This window comes from Miniopterus natalensis, chromosome 2 (genome assembly GCF_054644295.1).
Source record: "Miniopterus natalensis isolate mMinNat1 chromosome 2, mMinNat1.hap1, whole genome shotgun sequence".
NCBI lineage: Eukaryota > Metazoa > Chordata > Mammalia > Chiroptera > Miniopteridae > Miniopterus > Miniopterus natalensis.
Window position 1 is genome coordinate 37,552,151 of NC_142082.1, and position 27,854 is coordinate 37,580,004.

The 27,854-nt window shown below is 37.2% G+C and overlaps 1 protein-coding gene across 1 annotated transcript in view; it reads right to left on the reverse strand.

Annotated features, from left to right (window-relative positions):
* The window catches only part of HS6ST3 (heparan sulfate 6-O-sulfotransferase 3), a 624,059-nt gene that overhangs the window by 95,511 nt on the left and 500,694 nt on the right, over window positions 1-27,854 (reverse strand). The gene's annotated exons all lie outside the window — the stretch shown is intronic.

Genomic DNA, 27,854 nt, shown 5'->3' on the forward strand with positions numbered 1-27,854 from the left:
AGAGGCCCTCCACACCCCACTGGCACCCCCACCATGGGCACTATCATTAATCACTGAACCTAGGAACTTCTTTTTTTCCTTTCTCTTGCTCTCAGTTATACTAATTGTATTATCTAAGTTTGTCCTTAGATTAAACAATGAAAGGATGCTTCAGACCTTGCTCCTCAAGCACCCTTTGGGCATGTTGACAGAGATGATTCACAGTGCTTGGTAAGGCATGTACTGCTCACCTAAAGATGAAAACTCACAATTTGATATTAAGCAAATGTCTGGCTCTTTTGCTTTCTCTCTTGCCCACTTACACCAATAGAGCAGGTAACCTCCATTACTGCTACCACTCTGTTTTATCGTTTGGCTATAAGCTGAATGGTACAAAGGACTTTATTTTCTTTAAGCAGAAGTAGTTTTTATTTGGTAACAACTATAAACCAGGCTTTTTGCACATATATCTCTTGTATACCACATAACAATTCTGTGACATAGAGATCACTAACTCTATTTTTAGAAAGTACTTCTTTTAACAAGATACAGTAGAAAAATTGTGGCTCTCCCTTGAGTGTGATTATTTTTCATGTATTAGAACAGAAATGGTTGATTTAAATCATGATTGTGGGAAGGTGCTATGTTCACTGGGTTCCCAGATAAACCTTTTCAATACCGATTGAACTGTGAGGATGGTGACGAAAAAGAAGATGAGGTCATGGATCCCATAACACTGAAAAGGACTCACTATTATATTCATATTTAGCAGCATAGTGCAACATCTAGAAAAATACTCAAGCATTCCAGGACAATGTTAAATACTAGGAGAAAAACCCCACATTTTCTGTATAAATACTTAAGGCATTTCCTGTTTAATCTCAATTCTAGGTTACTTCTCTGTTTTATCTATATTTTAGGAACACAGAATGATGGCATGGAAAGTGCCCTAAACTAGAAGACCTGAATCCTGAATTGCAGACATGGGTCTGATACAAATTTGGTAAATGAACATTGGGCTTCTTTAATTTCAATATGTTTATTGAGCACCAACTGGAAGTAATCTCTCTTCTGAACTTATATACTAATGAAAGTATACTTTGCTTATTTATTTTGTCCTTCCTACTTTATTTTACTTATTTATTCAACAAGTATTTATTGAGTAGGAACATTTTGCCAGGCTGTGTCCTAGCTGGAGATTGCCCTTGCCTCTAAGAAGTTTTGCAATTTTATAATCAGTGGAGGAGACAGAAAAGAAAACAAACAACTAAAATCAGTGTAACTTGAGTTATGGAGAGCACAATACATGTAAAGAAACTATCCAAGACCAAGGAGGAAACCACACTAAAAGATTAGAGGGATCATTACTTGGCTTCTCACTTGGAGCTTGGAGCTTGGAATTGTGCCAATTCCTATCAGTTAAACGAAATAATCTCAAAATTGTGGACTATTGTGTAAAAGACAATTTTCTGGTCCCATCTAAACATTTTTAGATGTATGACCTAAAGAATTCATTTCCAAGCAACTTAACTACATGCTAGTATAAAGTTTAAGAATATTTATAGGAATACCAAAACATTCAGCAACCCAACAAATTAAAAATTACAATGCCTGGAAGCCACCCAAAAATTATCAAGCATGCCAAAAAGAGAAAATACCACCCATAAAGAGGAGAAAAAAAAAAACCAAAACAGATCCAATACTGATCAAGACATTAAAATTAGCAGACAAGGGTGCTTAACAGTTACTGTAACTGTATTCAACATGTTCAAAAACATAAACTGAGACACTGAAATATATAAATGACCAAAATGAACCTTTAGACATGAAAACAACAATTTACTAGGTGTGATTAACCACAACTGAAAAAATATACTGATAGGATTAACCACAGATTAGAGACTGCAGAAGGATTAGTATATTAGAAGACATAGCAATAAAAACTATCCAAATAAAACAGAGACAGCCTTTTAAATTATTGTTTTATGAAGAGTATAGTGAGTTATGGAGCAACTTCAAGAGGCCTAACATATATGTAATTGAAGTGTCTCAGGGAGATGACATAGAAGTGGAAACAGAAAACATATTTGAAGAAATATTGTCTAAAACTTTAAACAGACAGATCCAAGAAGCTCAAGGAATACCAAGCAAAACAAAACAAAACAAAACAAAAACAAAAATGTAGAAAACTACACCAAAGCACATCAAATTCAAATTGCTCAAAACAAGCAATAGAGAGGAGATCTTAAAAACTGTCATTGAAAAAAAACCAGATAAAACACAGAGGTGACAAAAATAATGACTGTAGATTTCTCTTTGGAAATGATGCATATGAGAATACAATGGAACAACAACTTTAAAGTACTAAAAGAAATAAAAAATTGGCTACAGTGAAAATCCCTTTCAAAAACAAAAGTAAAATATTCTTTCAGTCATACTGAAGGTGAAATAATTCTTCACAAGCAGACCTTCACTCAAAAAAATGTTAAAGAAAATCTTCCAGGCATAAGAAAAATGACACTAGAGGGCAACGTAAATTGACACAAAGTAAAATTATCTTTATTCTTTGATGACATTATCTATGCAGAAAATCCAATGAATTTCCATTGGGTCCAATGGAATCTGCAAGAAAGCTACAAGAATAATTGCATTTGGCAAGGTTACATGATGAAAGATAATATCCAAAAGTTCATTACTATCCATATATTAGCAACAAACACTAAGAATTTGAAGTTTTAAAATAGTATCATTTATGCTAATATGAACAATATGAAATATTTGGGCATAAATATTTCATGACCAAAGATGTGCAAGACCAGTATACTAAAAACTGCCAAACATTTATGAGAGAAATTAAATGGAGAGTTATACCATATTCATGGAAAGAATCAATATTGTTAAGATTTCAGTTCTCCCTTGATTAATCTATAGATTTAAAATAATTCCAATAAAAATTCCAGCAGGCACAGGCACAGGCACCTTTGTAGAAATTTTAAAGCTATTCTAAAATTCATATGGAAATTCAATTGACCTAAAAGAGCCAAAACAACTCTGGATTAAAAAAGAGTTGAAAGACTAACATTGCCTGAAGTGAAGACTTACTATAAAGCTATAATAATTAAGAGACTGAGATTGACATAAAGATAGAAAAATATATCAATAAAACAACAACAAAAAAAGTCCAGAAGTCTTTTTATCTCTCTCATTACACACACACACACACACAGGAAATTCAGTGGAGAAATAATTGTCTTACCAACAAATGATGGAAGGACAATTGGATATCACCTCTGCCAAAAAAGTAAAAATAAAGTTTATCCACATCTTGTACCTGTAAAAAAATTAACTTGAAGTGGATCATAGTCCTAAATGTAAATACTTAAACTCAAAAATTAATAGAAAAAAACACAGGAGAAAATCTTTGTGGCCATTTTACAAATGTGACACCAAAATCGCAATCCATAAAAGAAAAAAATGATAAATTTTATTAAAAATTTTAAAATTATGCTTTTAAAGATACTGCTAAGAGAATTTAAAGACATGTACATGAAAAGATACTCAACATCATTGGTCTAGGGAAATGCAAATTAAGACCACAGATAACACTACATTTCTATTAGATACTATACATCCCAGTACCAAAAGCTGGGGTCAGTGTGGAGTAAGTGAAACTCTCAAAGACTAACTCATTGGAACATAAAGTGGTACAGATGCTTTGAGGGACAGTTTGGCAGTTTCTGAAAAGTTTAACCTATGCCTAGGATATGATCCAGGCATACCGTTCCCAGGTATTTACTCAAGAGAAGTGAAAACAAATGTTCAGCCCTGGCCGGGTAGCTCAGTTGGTTAGAGCATCCTCCTGATATGCCAAGGTTGTGGGTTCAATCCCCAGTCAAGGCACATAAGAGTCAACCAATGAATGTATAAATAAGTGGAATAACAAACTGATGTTTCTCTCTCTCTAAAATAAGTAATGTTCATTCAGGGTTGGCACAAAATGATTCTAGCAGCTTTATTTATAACATCCCTAAACTGGAAACAACCAAACTATCTACCAATAGGTGAACAGGTAAACAATTATGGTTTATCTATGATACAATGAACCACTGCTCAGCAATAAAATGAATGAACTGCTGAGGCACACAAAATATGGATGAATTTTAAAATACCAACACACAGCAAAAAAAGCAAGGCTCCCCCCAAAAAGAGTATATATTTCATAATTTCATTTGAATAACAAGTTTCCGAAATGAAAACTAATCTATAGTTACAGAAAGATGATCAGTGCTTGCCTGGATGAGGGTGGGAGGGGGAGCCAATGGAAGGAATTACAAAAAGGCACAAGGAAGACTATTGGGGGTGACAGATACGTTCACTATCTTGATTGTGGAGATGGTTGCGTGATGCCTACAGATGTCAAAGTTTATCAAATTGTACACTTTAAATATGTATAGTTTATTGTATGTCAGTTATACCTCGATAAAGCTGCTTAAAAAATTATAGATATAACCAAAGACACCTTCCTTACGCCAGTTCCTTGCTGCTTCCACATATGTAATCACTAGTAAAGTTGGTATGTATCCACTGAGTGCCTTTTTCCTTACCTCTTCTATATTTTTGTGTACCCATACAATATATACTACTGTTTGGTGTGTTTTAAGTGTACATAAATGTTAGCGTAATGAGCACATGACCTTTTACTGGCTTTACTCTCTCCCGAGTGCTGTGAGGGATACACGAGCTTCCCTTCTGCAGCGGCACGGCCTTCTGGGAAGACGTCAAAATAATCTCAAGGGGGGAATAAAGCAACAGAGAGAAAACTGTTTCTAAAATGGAAAAAATAAGACTAAAAGGAAAAGAGGAGGAAGGAAGATGTGATGAGGAAATTGGGAGCAAGGAGGTAAAAAGAAAGCCTAATAAAGTACTTCACAAGGAAACATCAAAAGAGTTCTAGAATTATAAAATAGCAATCAAAGGAATTTAAGATGAGAGCATTAAAAAGATCTTTAAGAGGCTGAAGGAAACGAAAGTAGGATGAAACAGAAATGTCATGGAAAGTGACATACATACCAACTGCTGGATAAACCAAGATCACATTGAAGGGTTGAGAGAAGGCAGACACTGCCAGGCAAGGGTACGGGGAGGAATTACCCACAGCTGGGTTGTGAATGCACCGTAGGAATTAACCAGATGCCCAAACTGGAGGATTCAGAACTGCAAAGAGAGTTTATAAGTGGCAACGAAAAGTGGATGCGAGGGCAGCTCAAGAAAACCAACATTTACTGAAAGCTTTATCAGAAACAGGTTCAGCCACAAGCGTGAGAAAATCCAAAATAACAGTGGCTTAACCAGATGGACTTTGGCTTCTCTCTTCCATGAAGGAAATCCAGAAATGGGCAGTGCAGGGCAGGAAGGCCAGCTCCACAGGGTAGCAAGAAGGTCCCACCAGCACTTCTGCTTTCATTTCATTGCCTGCAACTTTGAGCCATGACCATACCCAGCTTTAAGGGAGGATTGGAGTCATAGTCATCATTTATAGTGGCCATGCACCAGCTAAAAATTAATGTTCTGCCATTAAACAAGAAGGGGGGAACAGGGACATTGGGTAAATAATTAACAGTCTTTGCTACCAACTCCATTAGGCCAAGCACTATATTTATAATAATATAAAATATATGTAATAAAATGTGTGTTTTCTATATATTTATATATATTTATATATATGCTCTTAAATAAAGCCTAAAAGATAAATATTATTATTTTCACTTTAGAGGTGAATAAAATGAGGCATCAGAGTTTCAATTAAATTACAGAAAGTCACAGTAGGATTAAAGTACAGATATGTCTGGCTCCAAAGCACATATTGTTTCACTGTTAAAAAATGGGAGATTTAAGAGTCATGACCCTGGGGGAAAGAACCGTGAGAAGAGCATAAATGTGAATGCAAAAAGGAGGCAGGAGGCCCAAGTAGAATGATTAAAATTGTATGGGGGAAAAAACAGGTCAGCATATTAATAATGTTGTGTTTGTTTTCTTTAATAAGAAATTGATAAGCAATGTCCACGTAACATTTTTGGCTTTTGTTAGTGAAAAGCTGGGTTTTTAACATATATTTTGTATAAGTTCACAATTCCTTACATATATGCCAAATCCCCAATTTCTGAAAACCAATTTTTCTCCCTAAATCATTTATTAGCAAAACCTAATTTAAACTGAAATGAGGTTATTTTCATTATTTAACTTATTTTGTGTGACTATTCACAAGTTTCAATGCAGCAATATTAATGAGCTTGCCTATAGGGATAACTACAAACCCCAGATGCAATATAAGACATGATATATATATGATACTACCTTTAAAAGTCTGAAACTTTTTATTTAAAAAATAAATATGGCTCTAAGATAAGGTAACATAGACTATAAAAAAATCTTTCTACTATTGAAAATCAAACAAGGTAGTATCTGTGAAAATACATGAGGATGACTTGAAAATTCATAAATGCATAATATGTTAGTACTAGTCCATGGCCATATTGGCTCATTTGCCTTTAGTTCAGTAAACCAATACCTGAGATGTGTTTTCTTCCATAAAAAGCATGTGTCTATAAATTTACCCTGAATATAAATTTCTTAGACATTATTATTAGATAAATATTGTGATTTATGCTAATAATCCAATTAGCCCGGTTCAGTTTGGTTGTAGAAATCTCTTCCTCAGAGATAACACTTTATGTGTGGTTAATCCCCGAAGACTCCCAACTGGAACACAAATCATGAGCAGAGGCAAATATGAGGTCATTAAATAGATAAAGATGTAAAAATGCTGTGTCTTGTTCTAAAATAATATGTCTAAACACCTGGCACTTGGATGATATGCACCATAATAGCACATAAACACCTTGCTCTTCAATGGGAAGAATGATCATTAGCCTCCGTACACAGGCAATCAGCATGAGAGGGTTTTGAAGAATTTAAACTTGGCTGCAGAGCCTGCTTGTTAATTCATAGTTTCTAGGTCTCCACTATCTGCTCACCATGTGTCATTTTAGAAATTGTGTGGTTTTTCTTCAGTTCCTGTAAGGGTTATCATTGCATAGTCTTTCACTGAGCCCGTATAAAGATATGCAATGAAGAGAGAACATGAAGATGTGTTAATGGGAATTGTTTTTTTAATGTCACCTTTAAAAATTCGATATGATTGACACAATACACGATTTCCTAAGTGAGCAGCAAACTTCAAAATACTATAAGGTACGTCTATGTCCTCATCTTAGAAGCCAAGGGTCTATCAAGGAGGATTATAAGCAGAAGAACAACACCCTTATTTCTATATTGCTTTTTATCAGTAGAAGAAATTTCCTTTCCCAGTACATGTTGCCTTTTAACCATGTAAGAATGAGAACAGCAATGGATGGTGAAACAGCAACTAACCCGGGTACCGGTAGCTTCTTCAGTGAGACTTACCATAGCTAACCAGCTGTGTTAGCTCACCTGGAGGTAAATTAGAGAACATAGAAGACCTCTAACATGTCACTGAAAGGGTCCCTCTTAGTTCATTTTTTTCCTGACCTCCACTAACTCCAAGAGGCAAAAGAAATCTAGTGTCAAACCTAAGGATGGTATGAGGATGGACACAGGCCTCTCCAGGCTTGATCTGCCTGGGTGCTCTCAGGGCACCAGCTTCAAACCAAGCAGAAGCATCCTGCAGGGTTAGTCTCTCCTTCCTGGATTTCATTACCACCTATTGTATGCAAGTTGCTATGGGAAATACAAAAGAGAGGGAGATAACTGTGGTCTTGTGCAGTGTATAATCTACTCATCTGAGATAAAAATAGAACAAAACAAATTCTGTAGAAGGCAGTACACAGGAGTGATCACTGGGTCTTAAAACCAATAGACACTAGAGGAGGTGACTTAGGACTCTTCCAGAAGCCCAGTGACTTTTATCACTAGTGTTCAGGTGACCTAAAGGGGAAGGTAGGAATGAGGAGGAGGAGGGAAAAACAGGTGAGTCGGAACCAGTCCTTTGGCATCTGGGGCCCCAAAGACGCACACATCCAATTCGTCAGCACCTGGTCAGCCAGGGTGAGAGAGTGTTTCTTTGAGTCCAGGGAGAAGTGTGGATGTTTAGGAAGGTGTGAGATCTTCAGCAGATAGGAGAGGAGGAAGAGACAAACAGGGTAACAGAGAGACTGGGATCTGACGGCTTCCAAGAGTGTGTGGGTATTCTTGTTCTGGGCCTAACTCAAAAAAACTCTAGGACCACTTTGTGGAAGGCAGACTCACAGTTATAGGTCACACCATAGATGCTAAATTATTCAACTACATTTTCCTTAGTCCTGCAAGCAAGAGCACCATAAACCTGTAGAAAGACTGATTCAGGGGAAAAGCCGAGTGCAGATCACATAATGTAAAACAGTAATTATGCTGGCAATTACTCATTTTAAAGTCTAAGCAAGCTGGCTTTAATAAACCACAAACCACATATCACCAATACTCTCCTTTTTATTACAATAAAATAGCACTTTCCAGCTTGTAATTGCTTTATAGACCTAGAAATAGAATGTTGATGAGATTATTTCCACAGGGTTCAAATATTTATGAAAATCCTAATAATGTTAAAAGTCAAAACACAAACATTAAAAAAAAAAACCCCATAAAATGAAACAGTCTCTCTGTTGCTTTTCCTATTTTCTTTAAACCAAGAATAAACATTTCTCTCACATTTTCCTGATTCTTCAAATAGGACCTTCTTACTTGCCACTTCAAAGGAAAGATCTTTATAGAAAGATTTGGATGGTATATGCCTGGGCTATTTCTAAAGGAACAAGTTTCTTTTTAAAGGTTCACCTTTACTAAAGCTTTTTACTAAAAAACTTCATTATTTAAAGAAAGATGTAGCTGGAAGGAGAGAAGGGGATCAAAATTAGAGAGAAAGAAGGGAGAGAGGTGGCTGATGAGTAGAGTGGAAGTAGTAGCCACTAATGTAGGCATTTCCCAAATGTCTTAGTCCATTGGGACTGCTATAACAAAGTACCACAGACTGTGTGGTTTAGTAACAACAGAAACTTATTTCTCACAAATATGGATTTTGAAGGTTTGAGATCAGGATGCTGGCATGGCCAGGTCTGGTGAGGCTCCTCTTCTGGATTGCAGACTGATGGCTTCTCATTGCATCCTCATATGGCAGAAAGTAGAGATGAAGCAAGCTCTCTCCTGACTCTTGTAAGGGCACCAAACCCATTCATGAGGGCTCTACCCTTCTGACCTCATCTAACCCTGATCACCTCCCAAAGACCCCACTTCTTAATTCCATCACATTTGGAAGCGGGGGGGGGGGGGGATTTCATCATTTAAATCTTGCAGGGGGCACCTTCAGTCCATAACACCAAATATAGACAGCATTCATTCATTCTCTCATTTAACAAATTTTATTTAGGGCCTCTTCTGTGCCCAGCATTATTTTTTGGAAGTGATATCAGTAGTTATTCAATTCTTTTTCAAAGTAAATTTCTTATTACATTTCTCTATGTAAAAAAGATTAAAGGGGTATTTTATGAAGCTAGGTAAATGTCATAAATTCAAGCTTACAATCTTTATTTTGTACAGTAAATCACCAAGCTGTACAGCTATTTTTACGAAGCCTAAAATTTGAAATTGGTAGTTATAGAAGTCAGCATTCAATTTATTTTTTACTCCTTCCCTTTTTGTTGTTGTTGTTGGTTACATAATATGTTAAAAAATCTTATGCCAAATAAGATTTATGCCAAAGAGGAGTTACAGTAGGTAACAGCATGACAGCATGTCTTGTAATCTTGGGATACTCTTCAATTAAATAGAGGCAGAAGAGCTTTGATCTGAGGTCTCCACAAAAATGATTTAATTGGTATTTATTTGTAGATTCGAAGAGTCACTGCCTGAGACATAATGGTGAGAAACTATCTTTGTCACCCTTGTGGAACTTAAATCTGGCAAGGGAGATAGGCATTAGACCAAATTAATCAAAAAATTATTATTTAATAATCATTGTAATAAGTGCTACAGAGTGTTGAGTATGTAGCTAAGATGCTGACCAAGACTAGGGATTTAGGAAACCTCAGGATTGGATGACTGGTTGGGTGTGGAAGGCTGGGAATAGGAAGGTGCCCAAGACTCTTAAGTGGAGCCTGAAACAGGGAACCCTGGGTGGAGCTTGTCACTATCACTTCATTTTGCAGAGCAGGGGAGTCATATGTTTTGATTTCTAATGTTTTAAAACTTGAATATCACACCTCTGAGTGCATTTTATCATATTTTTAATGTACAGCTAAATGATGTATTAAATTATAAAATTAGACCCGCAAATGAGGAACCTCTAAACCACTTCTCTGGGATCCTCCTTCTGACACCTCCCCATCAGAGAGGCTCTTGGGGACACATGCCAGGATTAAGTCCAAGTTCACCTCTATAACTTGATGCCAGCAAGTTCTATCACATTTGAGTGTTGATGTCCCCACCTGTGAAATGAAAGCAATAGGACCTATCTCATGAAGTAGTGAGGAATAAATAATATGAAATGTGAAAGGCACTTCCTCAATTCTTGTAACCGAGAGCCATGTAGTAATGTTACACATCCATTTCCTTATCTCTTTCTTCTTTGTCCCTCAGCAAAACAGAAATGAGGGTATACACTTTCCAGTGTTGGTGTGAGAATTAAGTGCCATTCTCTATGTGAAAGCATGCAGAATGTGGTATACTCTCAAAAAGTATTAGGAAGGAAAAAGAAAACCTGAAAAAAAGCATGAGAAATATGGTACTTCACATTTACTTGGGACTAGACACTTTATTCTTTGCAGTACCTAATCCCCCTGGGAGCATAATCTATCACTTATAAAAGAGTCGATGCACTCCCCCTTTGCTACCTAAATACTAGTCTTTGGTATGCATTGTGGAAATTTGCTTCATGCAAGTGGACAGCAGAATCATATGATCTTCCAATGTGTGTCCCCCTTGCAGAAAATTTGGTCCTGTCCAAAAAAAGGTCCTTGGTATTTTGTCCTATCCACAACATCCATGGATCCATATCAATATGTCCTTGATCATGCACCATTACAAGTAGGCTACCAAGGCAAGAAGAGTTATTATTGGCAATACAGCCACAACACAATTATTGCACCAATAAAACATGATAGTATTTTTAATGTATTAGTCCTATAAATCAAAAACATAAATAAACCTTATGGGCTATTTGAACCCTGGGATGTTTTCTAAACATGAACATTTTTGACAGAACCAAATATCAAGGACCATTTGTTGTGGACCAAATATGCTCATGGACATTTTGGAAAGGACCAAATATCAAGGATCTTTTGGCATGGACCAAATGTCTCTGTAGATATTTTGGACAGGACCAAATATCAAGGACCATTTGGCACGGACCAAATGTCTTTGTGGACATTTTGGAAAGGACCAAATATCAAGGGCCATTTGGTGTGGACCAAATGTCTCTGTGGGTATTTTGGACAAGCCCAAATGTCTGATAACTGATCGTCCCCTACTCTATTAAACTGTACTCTCTCTTTCTTGATTAAATGTTTTTCAGATTTATGGGTTCAAAAATTGAATGATGTACACTGCTTACAAATTACTTTTGGATATTTAATGACATCCTAAACACAAATAACTAAATATTCTCATGCTGTTCAACTTCTGTGTAATTTCCCACTAGAGCTTCATACTTTAGACTTTGAATTTGCTGCTGGACCCAAAAGTCAGGCTTAGTGGATGAAGGAAAGTGACACCAGGCATTCTTCCATTACAGTCTGGTCTTAGTCCACTATCTTTGTGGCTCTTGTACTTGGCCCACTTACCCACATTAATGGAGGGATCAAGAGCACTTACTATCTTTACCCATATTTTTCTTTTCTTTTTCACTTCATTTTTACTGTATGCTGTGTTTGAATAGTCTGAACCACCTCTGTCTTTTCTAGAATAGGACAGAAATAAAATGGAAAAGAGATAGGTATATATTTAGATGGATGGTTAGATATATGTTAGACAGATGATAGATTAGGTAGGTATGTAGATAGAAAAGAAGGAAGGGAATAAAGACGGAAGGACGGAAGGAAGGAAGGAAGGAAGGAAGGAAGGAAGGAAGGAAGGAAGGAAGGAAGGAAGGAAGGAAGGAAGGAAGGAAGGGAGGAAGAAAAGGGAGGGAGGGAGGGAGGGAGAGTAGTGGACAAAATTCTAAAGATTCCCCCACCCCCAAGATTCTCCTACCCTGGTTATTCAATCAAGCGCTAATCTAGGTGTTGCTTTAAGGGATTTTGCATATGTAATTAAAGCCCCAGGTGGGCTAGATCTAATCACTGAAGCTCTTCAAAGCAGAGAGCTTTCTTCAGCTGATAGCAGAAAAATAAGAAATTTGAAGGTTGAAGATGAAGTGGGTCATATAAGCAGAAATACAGGGGGCCATGAGGAGCAGAGCAACCCCTAGCTGACAACCAGCAATATGACCTCATTCCTAAAATCACTAGAAACAGAATTCTGTTGATCATCTGAGTGAGCTTGGAAGCAGGTTCTTTCTCAGAGCTTCTAGACAACAACTCAGCCCGGCTAACATCTTGATTTTGGTGGTGTGAGACTCTAAGTAGAGAACTTACTAAGTCCACCCAGACTTCTGGCCTACAGAGCTGTGAGTGACATTTATGATAATTTATAATGCAGTAACATAAAACTAATACACATAGACAGAAAGATATCACTGCAATCATTTTGGATTAAATATTAGTTGAAATTACTCAGTAACATGTCATAGGAAGACTATTTGGTGGAAAGTGCAGATCAAGTATGCCCTCTTGGTTATTTGCTAGAGACAGAATTTATGTTGCATACTTAGTTATTGTTTCTTCCAAAAAGATTTCAACCCCAGTCTAATATAATGTCAAAGATTAAAAAAAAAAAAAAAAAAATCATTTTAACATGTCATCTAATGATGATGGGTTATGCTTTCAAGTAGTTTCTTTCTCCTAGGCTTTCCACTTCTGTGAGGTAATTTAGTTATCTGTCCAGATTCATTACTACTTAAAAAAAAAAAAATCTTTCCTAATCACATCAGCCCCTTAAAAGGAATGCTTGAAATTATGGGACACTTGAACAACTCAAGGAAATAATAATGGTGGCTAATTGAAGAAATAAAGGCAATTACAATTTCCAGGAAAAGCAAAAAGCAACGTGAGAAATAAAACCATGATTCACTACTTGGATCTATTTTAAACCGCATTAAATAATCACAATAATAGAAATATTCCTTATTGATTTTGATCTTTTAGAATTAGCTCAGAGCACAGAAAATTTAATTATAATTATGGAACAGAATGTAGATGTTATCGATCTGAATAATGTAAAAGCACAAAAGAAAACATCTCAGAGGTGGAAGGGGAGGAGAATGGTAAGAGGAACCCATCTAGGAAAGAAGAGGAACAAGAAGCTATCTATAATTGATGGAACGAGAAATTAAGATTTAAGTATAACATGTTTCTTAAAATTTAATGCAAGCCAATAGAGGAACTGAACATCTTGATATAACTATGTTTCGAAACTGGGGACTAAAGCTGGGAAGTGGTACAAGTGAGTAAAATCATTAGCTTTCATCATGGGGAATAGATAATGTTTCAATTAGTGGAATTTCACCTTAACTAGAGGCAGAGCAGTAACTGCTAGAAGAAATAGCTGAATGTGGTTAAAAATGTTGCCTCTGGGAAGTGATACAAGGAATGGAAAGGAGTTGGGAAGAAAACTATTCTATGCTTTTTTAAATTTTAAAATTGAAATATTTCAAGAATTCAAAAATTAGATAACATAATAAATGTACAAGTACACCCAACTTTATCAAACTCAGTATTATTCTATAATTTGCTCCTGATTTTTTCTAAATTAAGAAATGTTAACATTTTTTAATGAAAACAAGTGAAATACAATTGAAAAACCCAGTGTACCTCTCTCATCCATCATCTACCCTCCCTCCACAAATTAAAGACTAGCTTGAGGTTGGTGTTTCATTCCCTTGAATGTTCTGTTTTTCCCTTCACATGTATAAATCCATAGCATGCATGGTATTATTTTACATGTTTCCAAACTTTAAATTACCAGTTTGCCAATTTTCCCTTCAACATGATTTATTTGATATGTGTAGCTCTACTCCATTTACGATGTTTGTTTTGATTCTTAGTATATTTAGCCAAATGTTATTTGAATTTTATGACTATTCTACAATTTATTTATTAATCTTTCCATCAATGAACAGTTGGCTGTTTCCAAATCTTCACTATTATAAACAATCATGAATATCCTTATAAATCTACTTGTGTATTAATACACATGTGTAAGGGTTGTTCTAGGCACACAGAGAGTAGGGAATACACACCTCCAACATTGTTTCACCTTGCCAACATATTACGTACAAAGAAGTGATGCCAATTAAAATTCCTACCAGCAACACAGGAGAGTTCCTGTTGCTTCAGTCTTTCCAACTGTTGGCTCAAACATTCTAATTTTACATAGTTGATGAGGTAAGATGGCATTGCTTTGCTTCATTCTGCCTTGACCTAGTCATTGGGAAGGGAGAGCCCCTTTCATATGTTAGTCAGACATTTGGGTTTCCTCCTTTGTAACTATTCTACTTGTACCCTTTTCTCACTTTTCAATTCTGTTGTTAGTTTTTCTTGATGAAAAAACTAGTGAATAGGTAGAAATTGTCTATATACTCAGGATACTAATCCTTTATTGTAATATATATTACAAATCTTTCTCTAGATTGCCTTTCCACTGGTTTGTAATGTATTTTTATAGAGATATTATACATTATTAATATAGCCTAATTTATCTCTCTGCCTTTAAAGTTGATGAGGTAGCTTAAGAAATCTCTCCCTGCCCTGAAGTCATAAAATATTCTCTGGTATTTTCTACTAAAATTTTTAAGGTTTTTTCACTTTCACATTTAATTCTTTAACCCAGGTGGAAGCTATCTGGGGCCCAGTGCAAGGTAAGGGTCTGATGTTGTCCTTATGGATAACCAGTTATCCTGGCACCATTTACTGACTATCCCATTCTTTCCTTCACTGGTTTATGTGCTACCTCTGTTATATCAAGTTTCCATACATGTGAAGGAGGTGTCTAGGCTATTTGTTCTGTTCCAGGAATCATTATGTTTCATCATTAGGTCTTTGAAATAATTATTTTAACCAATATGTATATTAACTTTGAAATAATAAAGATTAATAAAAATAGAAAATCTAATCTTTTATTTTTACTCTAACGGTAACGAATTTTCTTTCTTTTTGCTTTAAACATGATTCAGTAAAACCATGGCTTCTACGAAAGCACCACTCAAAACAAGTTACTTTTACAAAGTCACAAAGTTGTTGAATGTGCATGCTTTGAAAAATATATTTTATTTAAAACATTGGATAAATTACTCAGTTGCATAATCTCAGTTGGTATAAAATAAAATTCACATATGGGAGGTGTTCAAGATCTATTCTTGGAGAGGAGTTATAAATGAGTTCTAATGCATCTTTTGGAGCCATTAAGCCTTGCCGGGTAAATAATGTGTGTTTTAAACATCCTTGAATCTATATTTACAGTCATATGATAAATGGTAATGGCTCCAAAGAGAAATGTTAAGATCTAATGGACATTTAAAACAGCACCTCAATATGTATTTATGCAAGGGATCCAAAGAGACTCAAAAGCAGTTTAGTTCTATTTGATCAATAGTGATCAATGGTTTTGAAAGATGTAGAATATTTAGAGTCTATATTTAAAACTCCTATAACAAGAAGGCCTACAAGCTGATGGTTATAAATGCTTCTTTGTAGCTTGGGACAGATGTGGAATTTTGAAAATATCCCATTAACATCATATCAAAAACAGGCCAAGAAAATTTAGCACAGAAAAAGATGACATTTCACAACAGTAAAATTGTGGTACCAAACAAGGAAAGCTGGTGCATCCTTTTTATATCCTCAGATGGATTTTGAGGAGTCATTTCGAAGACAATTTCTTCTGAAAATAATCTTTGAAGCTTTACTGTTTTGAAAAATCTCATTTGATTTAGTTTGTACAGGCCTTTTGGTTTCTATTTCTGTTCTTTTCTCCCCTCAGAATCACTTACATTTCCATTGTGTTGTTTGAATGAAAGAATTGTATTGTACCTGCTGAATTTTTTAAATGCACTGGGTATGTGGGGAGGGAGAGGATGTCATAGACTAGAATTTTCATCAGATTCTTGGAAGGCCTTTATTGGTTAAGAGTGTCAATAAACTGTGGGGGACATTGGAAGCTATCCAACAATTGCCTATAACATATGAAATAGTCACCTTGATTGATCTGGATGGTAAGCCAACACTTCTTACTCTGGAAATATGACTATTTGACATTCCCACAATATTAAGATGCAGTCTTGGTGACTAGTTCTTTCTCTCAGTCTGGCCACATGACACTGTCCCTCAATCCTTACCCTGGAACAATAGGGACCCTGTGCTCTTGCTGGGGTGAGCTGATATTTCATTGAGTTCAACATATTGAATTCCAATCCAACAGAGTCTATTACCATGAAACTCAAAGTTCCATAACTCCAAATCACCCAGGGATGCCCAATCCATCTGTTCCCTGTATTATTGATGCTCCAAGTTCTTACAAGACTATCACATCAAGAAGTATCTACAGAGATACTGGTGTCAAGAAAGACGAATCTGTATTTCTCAGTGTTCATTAGTGTTCATGCTCTAAAATTGTGTTTAATTCTCTCTACCATTCACCTCATTTAAAATCAGTTCAATTTAGCAATTTTTCATGAATCTAGGCAACTCTTACACAGTCCCCAATCTAAGGGTCACTGAGTGAAGAAAAATCAGGACTGGTTCGTTCAATAGATAAGAAATGAAATCAGACCACTCCTGGCTTACGAATCTCTGAACAAATATACCATATTAGACTAAAGCATCTTTATCCCAGAACACTGGAGTCTACAAAATTGTATATTTTATATTCTACTGGGGAAGAGAATTTTAAGAAATCCTAATTTTACACATAGAATACTAAGTGACCGACTCAATCTATTGCAATTATATTCTATGTTGTTCTTTATATAGAACATGCCAGAATTTATAAAACAAATCAGATTGATCACAATCTGGATTATAAAGTCACAAGATAGGGATATAAATAAACATGGAGTTATAAAGAATAACCCACAGAGAGAGTATGATGCAAATGGAAAAAAATAAGAAAAGTCTGGAATGAGACACTCAATGAAACATAAATAGAAAATATGTGGGAAGACAGCCCCTGAAAAAGTCCTATGGATATGCAGGTGCTTAATTGATGCTTTGGATGGTGGCTTAATAAGGAGACATCTTTAGTAGCTAGGAGAAAAAAATATATGTATGCAAAGTAGAACCAAGAGGTTCATAGAAGGACATGTGAACTGACAAAAGCCAGAGAAAATAAAGACAGGCAAAGATGAGGACCGTATTGTCATAACTTCTCATATTCTATTTTCTTAGAGACTTAGTTAATAAATTTATATATTTCCCACATATAAAATGATTCATCTCAATGTTAAAATGTTTCTTTCATATTATTACTTTATTACCATATACTTTATTAATAAATTGTAAATATAGTTAGGAATTTATTCATTATGCATCATTAGAGTGTCTAGTTACTTTATTTTCACCACATAACTATCTGACTGCTGGTGTTCTGGCTGACCAGGTTCTGAGAAGTTGGGAGAGTCGATCATTCAGGCTCGGCTAATAGGAGATATAAGCTGAAGTGTGCTCAACAGGGCTAGACAAGTCAGGTTGAGGTTACTAGCCAGTGTGAGTAAAGGTCTAAGAAAGGACTAAGAAGAAAGTATGGAGCACAGGCTGCTCACCTCCCTTTGGGCTGGGCAGGTTACACACAAGGCAGGATCAGATGTGGAATAGACTTAGGACAAAAGGTAAATGTTTATTGGTGAGACCAGCAAAAGACCATCAAGGTGTGAAATCATTGAGAAGTAGAGAGAAATGTGTTATTCTGATACCAGTGTGGTTCATTCATCCCAAATCCAGCTGGCTAAGTCACTCTTGTTTCACATGCAAGAATGGGGACTGTTGCCTGGACAGCATGGCTCAGTGGTGGAGCATCAAACCATGAACCAGGGGGTCAAGGTTCAATTCCTGGTCAGGGCACATGCCTGGGTTGTGGGCTCAATCCCCAGGAGGGGGCGTGCAGGAGGCAGCCAATCGATGATCCCCTCTCATCATTGATGTTTACATCTCTCTCTCCTTCTCCCTTCCTCTCTCTGAAATCAATAAAAATATTACACACACACACACACACACACACACACACACACACACACACACACACCCCAGGGACTGTTTGTTGAGGCACAGTTTCTCATGGTGGAGAGAGACTTATTTAGCTTCTATCCAGATTCTCCATAAGGCCTTCACAATCACTAGAAAAACATTTCTCTGCACACAGAGAATTCCCTGTGCCTCATCAGGGGTCTCACAGCTTGGATTTGTGAGGGGCTGTTACATGAGAGGCAGCACTTGCCAGGAGGTGAATTGTGACATGGGTCCCACTGCAGTGGGGACAGCTTGCTTCTCTTCATGGCAAGAGGAGTTTGGGGTGGGGACTGTGCCCGGTGCTTAGTAGGTATTTATTAAACATTTGTTGACTAACATATGGAAAATTGAGCTATCTGCCTAATCTATGTTTTTACTTACAGATAAAAATCCCCGTTGTTATTTGTATTCGCCTGAGAAAGGCCAAGGCCTGATATAGCCCAACTGTATCACTTGAGTCTCTGGGAGCTGAAGCAGCAACTCTAAGTGGGCTGTGCTCAGGAAGCCTTGCTGTGAGCGCAGCTTTCAGAGGTGACCCTTCAGGCTGAACTCCGCTGACTCAGGTCCCCAAATGAGTGTGATCAGTTCAGGCTGGGGCCTACACTATGTTTTAATATGTACATTTACTGTTATATAACACTGCTTAATACTTTTTCTTTAGCTGTTCTTTTAGCCATTTCCAAAATCTTGAATTGTATATTTAGTAGGTTAATTTAATACAGTGGGGAAAATCAGAATAAGTCATTACAATAGACATTAATACCACCAAGTGATTATTTACTGAGCACTAGAATTGTCCCAGCTACTGTACCTACCTTGCCTCTCCAAGTGATTGAGAAGCAGCACGGAGCTCCAGTTAAGGACAAGGACCATAGAGTCAAATACAAATACAGATTTGCCACTTAGAGCCCTTTGAATTATAAATTATTTTCTTCACATCTTCTCCAAGTTACAAAATGGCAATCATAATAAGGAAAATGGGGCTTTCTATTTCAGTTTACAACTTCACATACATATTAAAATTAAAGAGTATCTTAAAGTGCTTCACCTTCAGCAATCTATTTGACATTTATTGATTGCTTACTGTCTTAGCTCAGGCTGCTATAACAAAGTACCAGAGACTGGGTAGTTTAAACAACAAACATTTATTCCTTAAAGTTCTGGAGGCTAGAAGTCTGAGATCAGGGTTTCAGCACAGTCAGGTTCTGAATGAGGACCCTTTTCCTATTATACAAAGAGTCACTTACTTGCAGCATCCTTACCTGAAATAGTCTCTCCCCTATCTCTAGAAGGGCACTAATCCAATTCATGAGGACTTCACCCTTGTGATCTAATTACCTCCCAAAGGCCCTACCTCCTACGATCATCACGCTGGAAATTAGGGCTTTGACATATGGGTTTGGGGGAACATCGGCATTTAGTCCATAGCACTTACCACTGGGAGGGAATCCACGGACACTAAGATGAATAAGGCACAGTTCCTACACTGAACGAGGCCATAGTCATGTGCAGTGCATTTGTGTGCATGAGCGTGAAAAAAAGCGAAAGGGAAACAGCCTGAGAGAGGGATGGGGAGAGAGAAATTTTTTCTTCTGTCCTTTCTTCCATCCTATCAACAACTGAACAGCATCAACTTTGTAATGGTGGCTTCTAAATGCAATGCTTATTCATTGCCTGCCAATACACCGTGAAGAAGCAAACTTGTCAACAAGAGTTCTGGAATGATTTCTGGCTGCTATTTTCTTGAACTCATGACACCGTCACTTAGTGTTTTCTGCAGCATGACTGAAAGGTTCACAAATCCAATATCGCTGGGAGTTATTTCATTACATTTTCTAACTTTAAAGCCCATCTGGAATGCTCTTACTCCTTTGCAATTCTTATTGACTGACGCTGATTATGCCATTAGCAAACCTTGCTAATTCCTGCTCTTCATTTAGATCATTAATGGTCAACAGAGGACCTGAGATGGTTCACTATTAACTTCTTTTCATTCAGAGGACTTACAGTGAATATGCTTCCTTTGTTTTTCACTGCATGCTTAGCTTGGGTCTCCATGGGGATGAAGAGAGTGAAATAAACAAATCCTGGATCCTTCCAACATTCTTCCTACATGTATGAGCCCTGGGATGGTCAGGGCATCACTATATGAGCTGAGCACAGAAAACAAAGCAGAAAATATTCAGTCTGTCTGGCTCCCAGTGTATACATGTAAAAACCAGGAGGCATGGCCAACGTGAACCACGACCACAGTCTGAAGCTACTTGGGGCTCAGTTGTCCAGGGTCAGTCCTTAGGGTCAGTCCTTGGGCTCAGGCCTGGCTGGATGCATCACAGTGTCTTGGGGAAGATTGAAAATGCAAATTCACTGGCCCCAGCTCTAGAGATACTGATAGTGTAGATCCAAAGTAGAGCTCAGGAATTTATTTTTTTAAGGCTGCTCAGGTGATTCTAAAGCAAACCTAAGTTTGAAAATGGCTGTTATGGAAAGCTTTCAATATCTCTCCACTGCTCAAAAGTGGCAAGAGGTGGAATGAGAAGAAAAATTATTTCTTGGTGCAGCCAGATCTACTCAGCCATGTAAGCATTCAGAGCAGGCTAATAATTTGTCACTCCTCTAAACTAGTAGGTGCTCTAAACTAACAGTCATGAAATATTGTTCTGTTAAAAAACAAAAAACACCCCCCCACACACATTTATATGTGGGAGAGGCAGAAGGTTACATAGGGGATGGCAGGAGATGGGTTATTGGGAACAGTGGTCAGCCTTACAACTTGTCAAAGCCCCCGTCTCCCCGCCGCCCCACCCTGCCGGCTACCCCCTGCAAAACAAAAGTCCTGCAAATAAATGAGCTCACTTTCCTGAGAAGACATTTACTTGACTATTAGTTATGACCAAGCTTATCTCTTGGAAGCCCACTCACCAGTTACACTTAACCTACACGACACTTTCCCTGGTCAATATAAGATTTTGCCATGCTGTTACATTTCCACTGATGTCTTAGGTTCCAGAGATTTTTTTTTCGTGCCTTTTCGTTTGGAGACTCAAGCTATTAACAGCTCTGCCTGCTCTTCAGCCCATTTCCAGATAAAACGCATGACACCAAACACAGCTTCCAGGGACAGCCCGCTCGTTTTCTGGGGATATGATTCTGGGCAAAGAGAAGCATGCTCATTTCCTCTCTGCTCTTTGGGACAAACATATTTTTTAAAAGTGAGGCTCCTTATTTGTAAAAAGTAAAAAAGACAACTCAAGATTATATTTTGTGGAAAGTGGCATGAGGAAAGTAAGCAATGGATTATTTCAAAAGAAAAAATTCTTAGATTAGCCTGCACTTGGCCAACTCTCATACTAAAAGTAGAGACATAGCCAGATATCTAGGAGGTAACGAAGAAAAGAGGGGGAGGGTCAGTGAGAAATGTCTGTCACTGTCACCTTCCTTGGTGGAATATGGAAAAGTTTAATGATGGGACCTATAGCTGAAGGTTTGATGAGATGACTGTCACCTGTCCAGGTGTGCAGAGCACCAGAAGAGGAGATAGATAAATGCTTAAGTGAATTGCTGGAGCCAAAGCAGGCTGCTCTTCTGCCTGCCTGTAAGATTTCCCATGAACTGAAGGTAAAAGCTTGCTATGGGAGAAAAAAGGTGCACAAAGCAGCTCCTTGAGAATCTAAGTCATGGAGAGGATGGTGAGACTTAAGCTGAAAGCCACCCACCTTCTAGCTTCATATGTGGGCCCATGGAAGAGCCGTCAGCATCTGGGTGGGAGGGAGAAACATTAAGAGGCTGGGATGGCCAAGTGAGTTAGTTCCAGTACCTTTTTGCAGAATGCTTATGTAAGTTCTGATTTAAGACACTCTCAGGAAGGAAAATATGCTAAAATGCACTGTATTTCATAAAAGATATCACCTGGAAGAATTTGAGTTAAAATCACATTGACAGAAGAGTTCATTTTAATCATTATGATGACTACTTTACCATTCTAAAAGTTATTCTTTTGTTGATTCATGTACAATCTTAAAACTCCTAAGAAGTTAGGGGGAAAGGAGGGATGCATTGGTGAAGCAGAGAGGTTTTTCAGGGCAGTGAAACATTTCTGTATGATATAATAATGATGGATGCATGCCATTCATCCAGATTCTTAGAATATGCAACACCAAGAGTGAATCCTAATGTAAACTATGGACTTTGGGTGGTAATGATGTGTCAGTGTAGGTTCATCAATAGTAACAAATGTGCCACTCTGGTGGGGGATGTTGATAGTGGGGGATGTTGATAGTGGGGGAGGCTGCACATGTGTGGGGGAAGGAAGTCTATAAGAAATCACTGTACTTTCTGTTCAATTTTGCTATAACCCTAAAATAGCTCTAAAAAATAAAGTCTTTTTTTTTTTTTTTAAATGCTCTAATGTAATTTTTTAAACAAAATTATTTGCTTAAACAGTTTCTGAAAAGAGGCCAAATAGCATCCCATGGGATCCAAGCAATTCAGACCTTTAACAGCTCCCTTCCCATCCCTGGTAGACTTCAGGTTACCTATATAGCTTACTTGTACATTCAGACAATTAGGAACTTGGGGGAATTTCTTGCTCTTCTAGTTTCCTGGCTCAAATCTCCTTGTGGCCTGGTGTTCAAGTTTTCACCCTGCTTCCTTGCTCCTGGCTCGTTCTCTGCTAAGCCCCATGAGACTGACTCTTCAGATGGCCTAGACCTGGTTTCTTAGCCTGCTTTTCAGCCCAGGCCTCAGAGTACCCAACTCAAGAGCAACATCTTAATTTCAATATAGAACTTTAGATATATTGCTTCTACATAGATCCAACAATCTCAATTTCTGATCTTTGCTCCTGATCAAATTATAACCTACCAAACATAATTATCTTGCCACTGGAGGCATCCACATCAATTTGACTGACCTAACTACTGATGTTTGCCTTCAGCAAGGTGTTGAGGGCAGACTAGTTTGGGAATGAGTCCTATAGACTATCTGGAGCTTGTATGAAGAACCAAAGAACTTCCAGGCTGGGATTTATTCTGGAGACAGAGGACAGACACTGTACGAATGCAGGTGCAGAATGCCCTCTGACCTGTATGAGAGACAGGGCTCACTGTATGCTGTTATTATAACCCTCTGACCTCTGTTTGCTTTGGGGTAGGTTGTAGAGTTGCTTGAGATATTGGGGGCTCATTGCAAGTGCCTACTTAGAACTACATGGAGGGCAGGGACTAATACCCACATGCTTAAGCCAAGTTCTTTTAAAGCTGAAGATATATAGCATCCTTTAAGTGCCCCAGTAGTAAAGTAAATAATCCCAACAAATTCAACAAACAGAACATAATAGAACAATTGCCAATGAGTAGTGGTAAGTAACATTGATGCCTGCGAATTTGCTGTATTTTCTTTGTTATCCCCACTTTAGACATGTGAAAATATTTGCAGTAATTTTATGCTGAACATAAAGCAAGCGCTCAATCAAGCTAAGTGCCTCTGATGAGAGCATAACATTATTTTCATTCTCCATTTTTAATTAGGATACACCAGAAAATTACAGGTTGGTTACTCTTCTCACAGCCTTAGCAGATGCAGATGAGCAGAGCTGCTTCGCAGGTTAACACTGAAAGTTCTCAGTGCCATTTGTTAAATACAGTTCTTCAGCAAGCCGAGTAAAAGCATCAAGGATGGGCAATGCCAATGACAATAGATCACTTAGAAAAGTTAGTCTTTAGTGGAAACTATCTCATAGATATACAGGGTCTGTAATTTGGAAGTAGAAACTCTGGTAACAGAGCTTATGTGCAGTATTAGAGTTTGATTTTAATGTTAATGTAAGCAATACAGAGAGCAAATATTTTAAAAATGGAAAAGACTAGACCTTGAAGATCTTATAGTTGAATCATTTTATTAGCCAAAGAAAGAAGTCTTACACTAGTTGAATGGGCTAGCTCAAAGTCACAGAGCAGAAAATAAAAATAGTACCTTATGCTTTATTAACTTCTATAGTTTAAAAATACTTTCCTGCACTTCATCCCTGCTATGGAAACTGAGGCTTACCGATTTTAATTCACTTGCCAAAGTCATTTGCATCCTTCATGTCTCACTCCCTTTGCTCCATGTCTAGCTAATATTCTTGTGAACTTGAATACTCCCGGTAGGGAGATATTTAAAAGCCCCTTTAAGATATTCAAATCAAACAATTTTTGTTTTATTTCTCTTGGACACTTTCTGAAACTAACAGACTGAATCCCCCAAATTTCTTTCTCTTTTTTTGCATATACAAGCAAATGATTCGTTCTGTAGGTTTCCAGGAGAGGGGTGGCCAGCGGGTTTGCTCCAGCTGTGCTGATGCCCCAGCTGGTATCAGAAGGAACGTGGGCTGTCCTCATTATACCCTCGCAGTTTCAATATTTGATTTGAAAAGTAAGGCAGGAATTTGTTTTATTGGTTAGAATTATTGATGTGGTGCATTTGTGTACTCGTTGACAGTATTCCTTTAAAAAGTACCAACTGAACTAGCTGGAAATGTCCCCAAATGGCCAGTCTGAACATGAAACCACCAGAATAGTTTGTCTGGAAGGCCCCGAAGACTCTGAATACAGGCAGGAAAATCCTTATAGATAAACCACATTCCTTTTGCATTATCTTGCTGGGATGACTGCAGACAGCTTTTGACATAAGGGGAAAGGACTACATGTACTTATGTCTCTTCTACATTTATGATTCTTCCTTTCAACTAAAATAAAACAAACAACCAATATTGCCTCTCACTGACTCCACCTAGACATTTAATTCCGTACATAGAACACAGCCATACTGATCGTCCTCTCTCTGTTCGTCTGCTTGTAAAATCCAGTGGTCACCTTGATAAGCCTCTACTCCTACATCCATTGCCTATACTATAGGGTGTCCCCCAAAAATGTATACACATGTGTTGAATAAGTATAAAGGCAGTGTTTATTAAAATACATTTTATTTTCAAAACTGAACTATCAGCTGTTATATTGTTTTCTTCACCTCCCTTTGCCTATAGGTAATTGTTGCATCTTTCATTTTTTTCTCATTCAATTATACATAATGTTTTCAGGGGACTTCTTTTTATTTACAAGAGCACAGTATTCAGAAAAGTGCTCTGAGTATTAAATTTTGATTGACTTTCCTTCCCAGTTCTGTGGGTTCTGTAGTATCAGATTTAATTTTTATGCCCAGGGAAAAAAAACCCAAAACATCTAAGGCAAGTATGTGTATTTAACCACTTCCAATAGTTATTTAAAACCCATCCTCTTCTAACTGTATCCTTAAATAGCATAATTAGGATTTGTCTATACAGAATGTGGAATCTCAATGAGCCACATTATTCGATTATTCATTCTCTACAGCTTCAGACCAGTAATTAACATTTCACCTGTCTCACATTGAGCACAGTGTCTTAGATGAGATGAAAACAAAGTGAAAGGCTGGTTTTAATAAGACACCATGCCAGTTGTCATGACAGAAATGTTGTGACTTTGGTAAGTATAGTACTTCTCTTGTTAGATGGTAATTTTGATTGATAGATCCACCCAACTATTTAAAATAGCTGATTACTATCCTCCATGTTTCTCCATCCAAATTCATTTAAAATATAAGCGTTCTGCTGATTAGGATCAAACAACTCTGCAAGTAAACTGTCACCCTGAAGTCGTAACCCAGTCATTCCAGGAGGGGAATCTCCACAAGCTCCATTGTTTCTTCTGGTAAACTAAATAGGACCCTGATGTTCTAACGCCCTTGTCTTATAGGAGTAAGGAATTTACACTCATTAAGTCATTATCTAGCCTAATGGCTTAAACTCAACAAAATAAGAGTGAATCATTCGCTCTAGGGGAAATGTGTCATCTACTTTAGGCCAAAAGGAAACAATTTTGCAGATGACCTTTTCCAGTGTAACTAGCAGTCCCTTTGGAGCCAGGAGGAATTCAGACATCATCTTTACAGTGGATCATTTTTCTTTCTCTCCTACACAGACCAGACATGGTAAGATGCCAAGCAAAGGACTCAAGTTGTTTCTTTTTACTTTTAAGACTAACAGATTTATTAGTTTAGGATTCAAATGCTAAGATAAAAATTAGCATTAGTGAAAATGTTGACAGTGTACATGATGGGCTGTTCAAATAAAAAGAACAGAAAAGGGTTCTTTTAAAGCTTTGGACATAACTACAAACAAACAAGAAATAAATGCTGAGGTCTTGAGCAAGGAAGCTCTGTCTTAGGGTCATACAAGTGAAAAATAGTTTAGGGGCCTAGACTGCCAATAAGTTCAATAGGATTCAGCAAAACCTACTGTCACCAAAAAGGCTAATGTAAAATTAGTCCACTGCTTAGTAGAAATAAAGTATTTAAAAGGAGTTATGTAATAAACCTGCATCAGCACTGATTAGGCTACATATGGTATTTTGTGTTTGCTTTTGTGTATCACACTCAACAAGCATAAAAACATATCATACATACCAGTCTCTAGAGAATATCAGAGTATAACTAAAAACACCCCAAAAATAAATAAACTAACCCATCATTTCACTGTCCAAAGATAACCATGAGTAGAACTCTGTTATCAAAATAATTTTCCCTCATAGTTTTAATTTAAAGGCATTACACCATTGTCTTCAAGCATGCGTTGTTCCCAACGAGACCTTTCTCGGAGATTAACTGTATTTTGTTTAAATTTTCTCTCTATCTGGAAACTTTTAGGATATTTTCTTTATTTTTGGTGTTCTGAAATTTCACATTGATAGGTCTGTGGATGTTATCTCATTCAACACCGAGTAGAATTTATATTGGAAAGATCTTGTCTCCCTATAGCTCTAAAAGTTTTCTTGCTTTATCTCTTTTCTAGTTTCTCCTGCTATATTTTCTCTCCTCTTTTGGTGGAACTTCTAATTGTCATAGATTGATTTTTTTTTTAATTGATTAAATTTATTGGGATGACATTGGTTAATAAAACCAACAGGTTTCAAGTGTACAACCTTATACACATCATGTGCATGCTGCATCGTGCACTCACCACCCAAAGTCAAGGCTCTTTCCACTACCATTTCTACCCCCTTTTTTCTCTTCCACCTCCCCCCACCCCCTTTCCCTCTGGCAAGCACCATACTGTTGTCTGTGTCTATTTATTTTCTTAACCCTTTCACCTTTTTCACTTAGCCCTCCAGCCCCCTCCCCTCAACGGCTGTCCATCTGTTCTCTGTATCTGTGAGTCTATATTGCATTTGTTAGTTTATTTTGTTCATTAGATTCCACATAGAAGTGAAATCATATGCTACTTGTCTTTCTCTGACTGGCTTATTTCATTTAGTATAACACTCTCCAGACCCATCCACGCTACTGCAAAAGGTAAGAACCCTTCTCTTATATGGCCAGGTAGTATTCCATGGTGTAAATGTCCCACAGCTTTTTTATCCACTAATCTACTGATGGGCACTTGGGCTGCTTCCAAATCTTGGCTATTGTAAATAATGC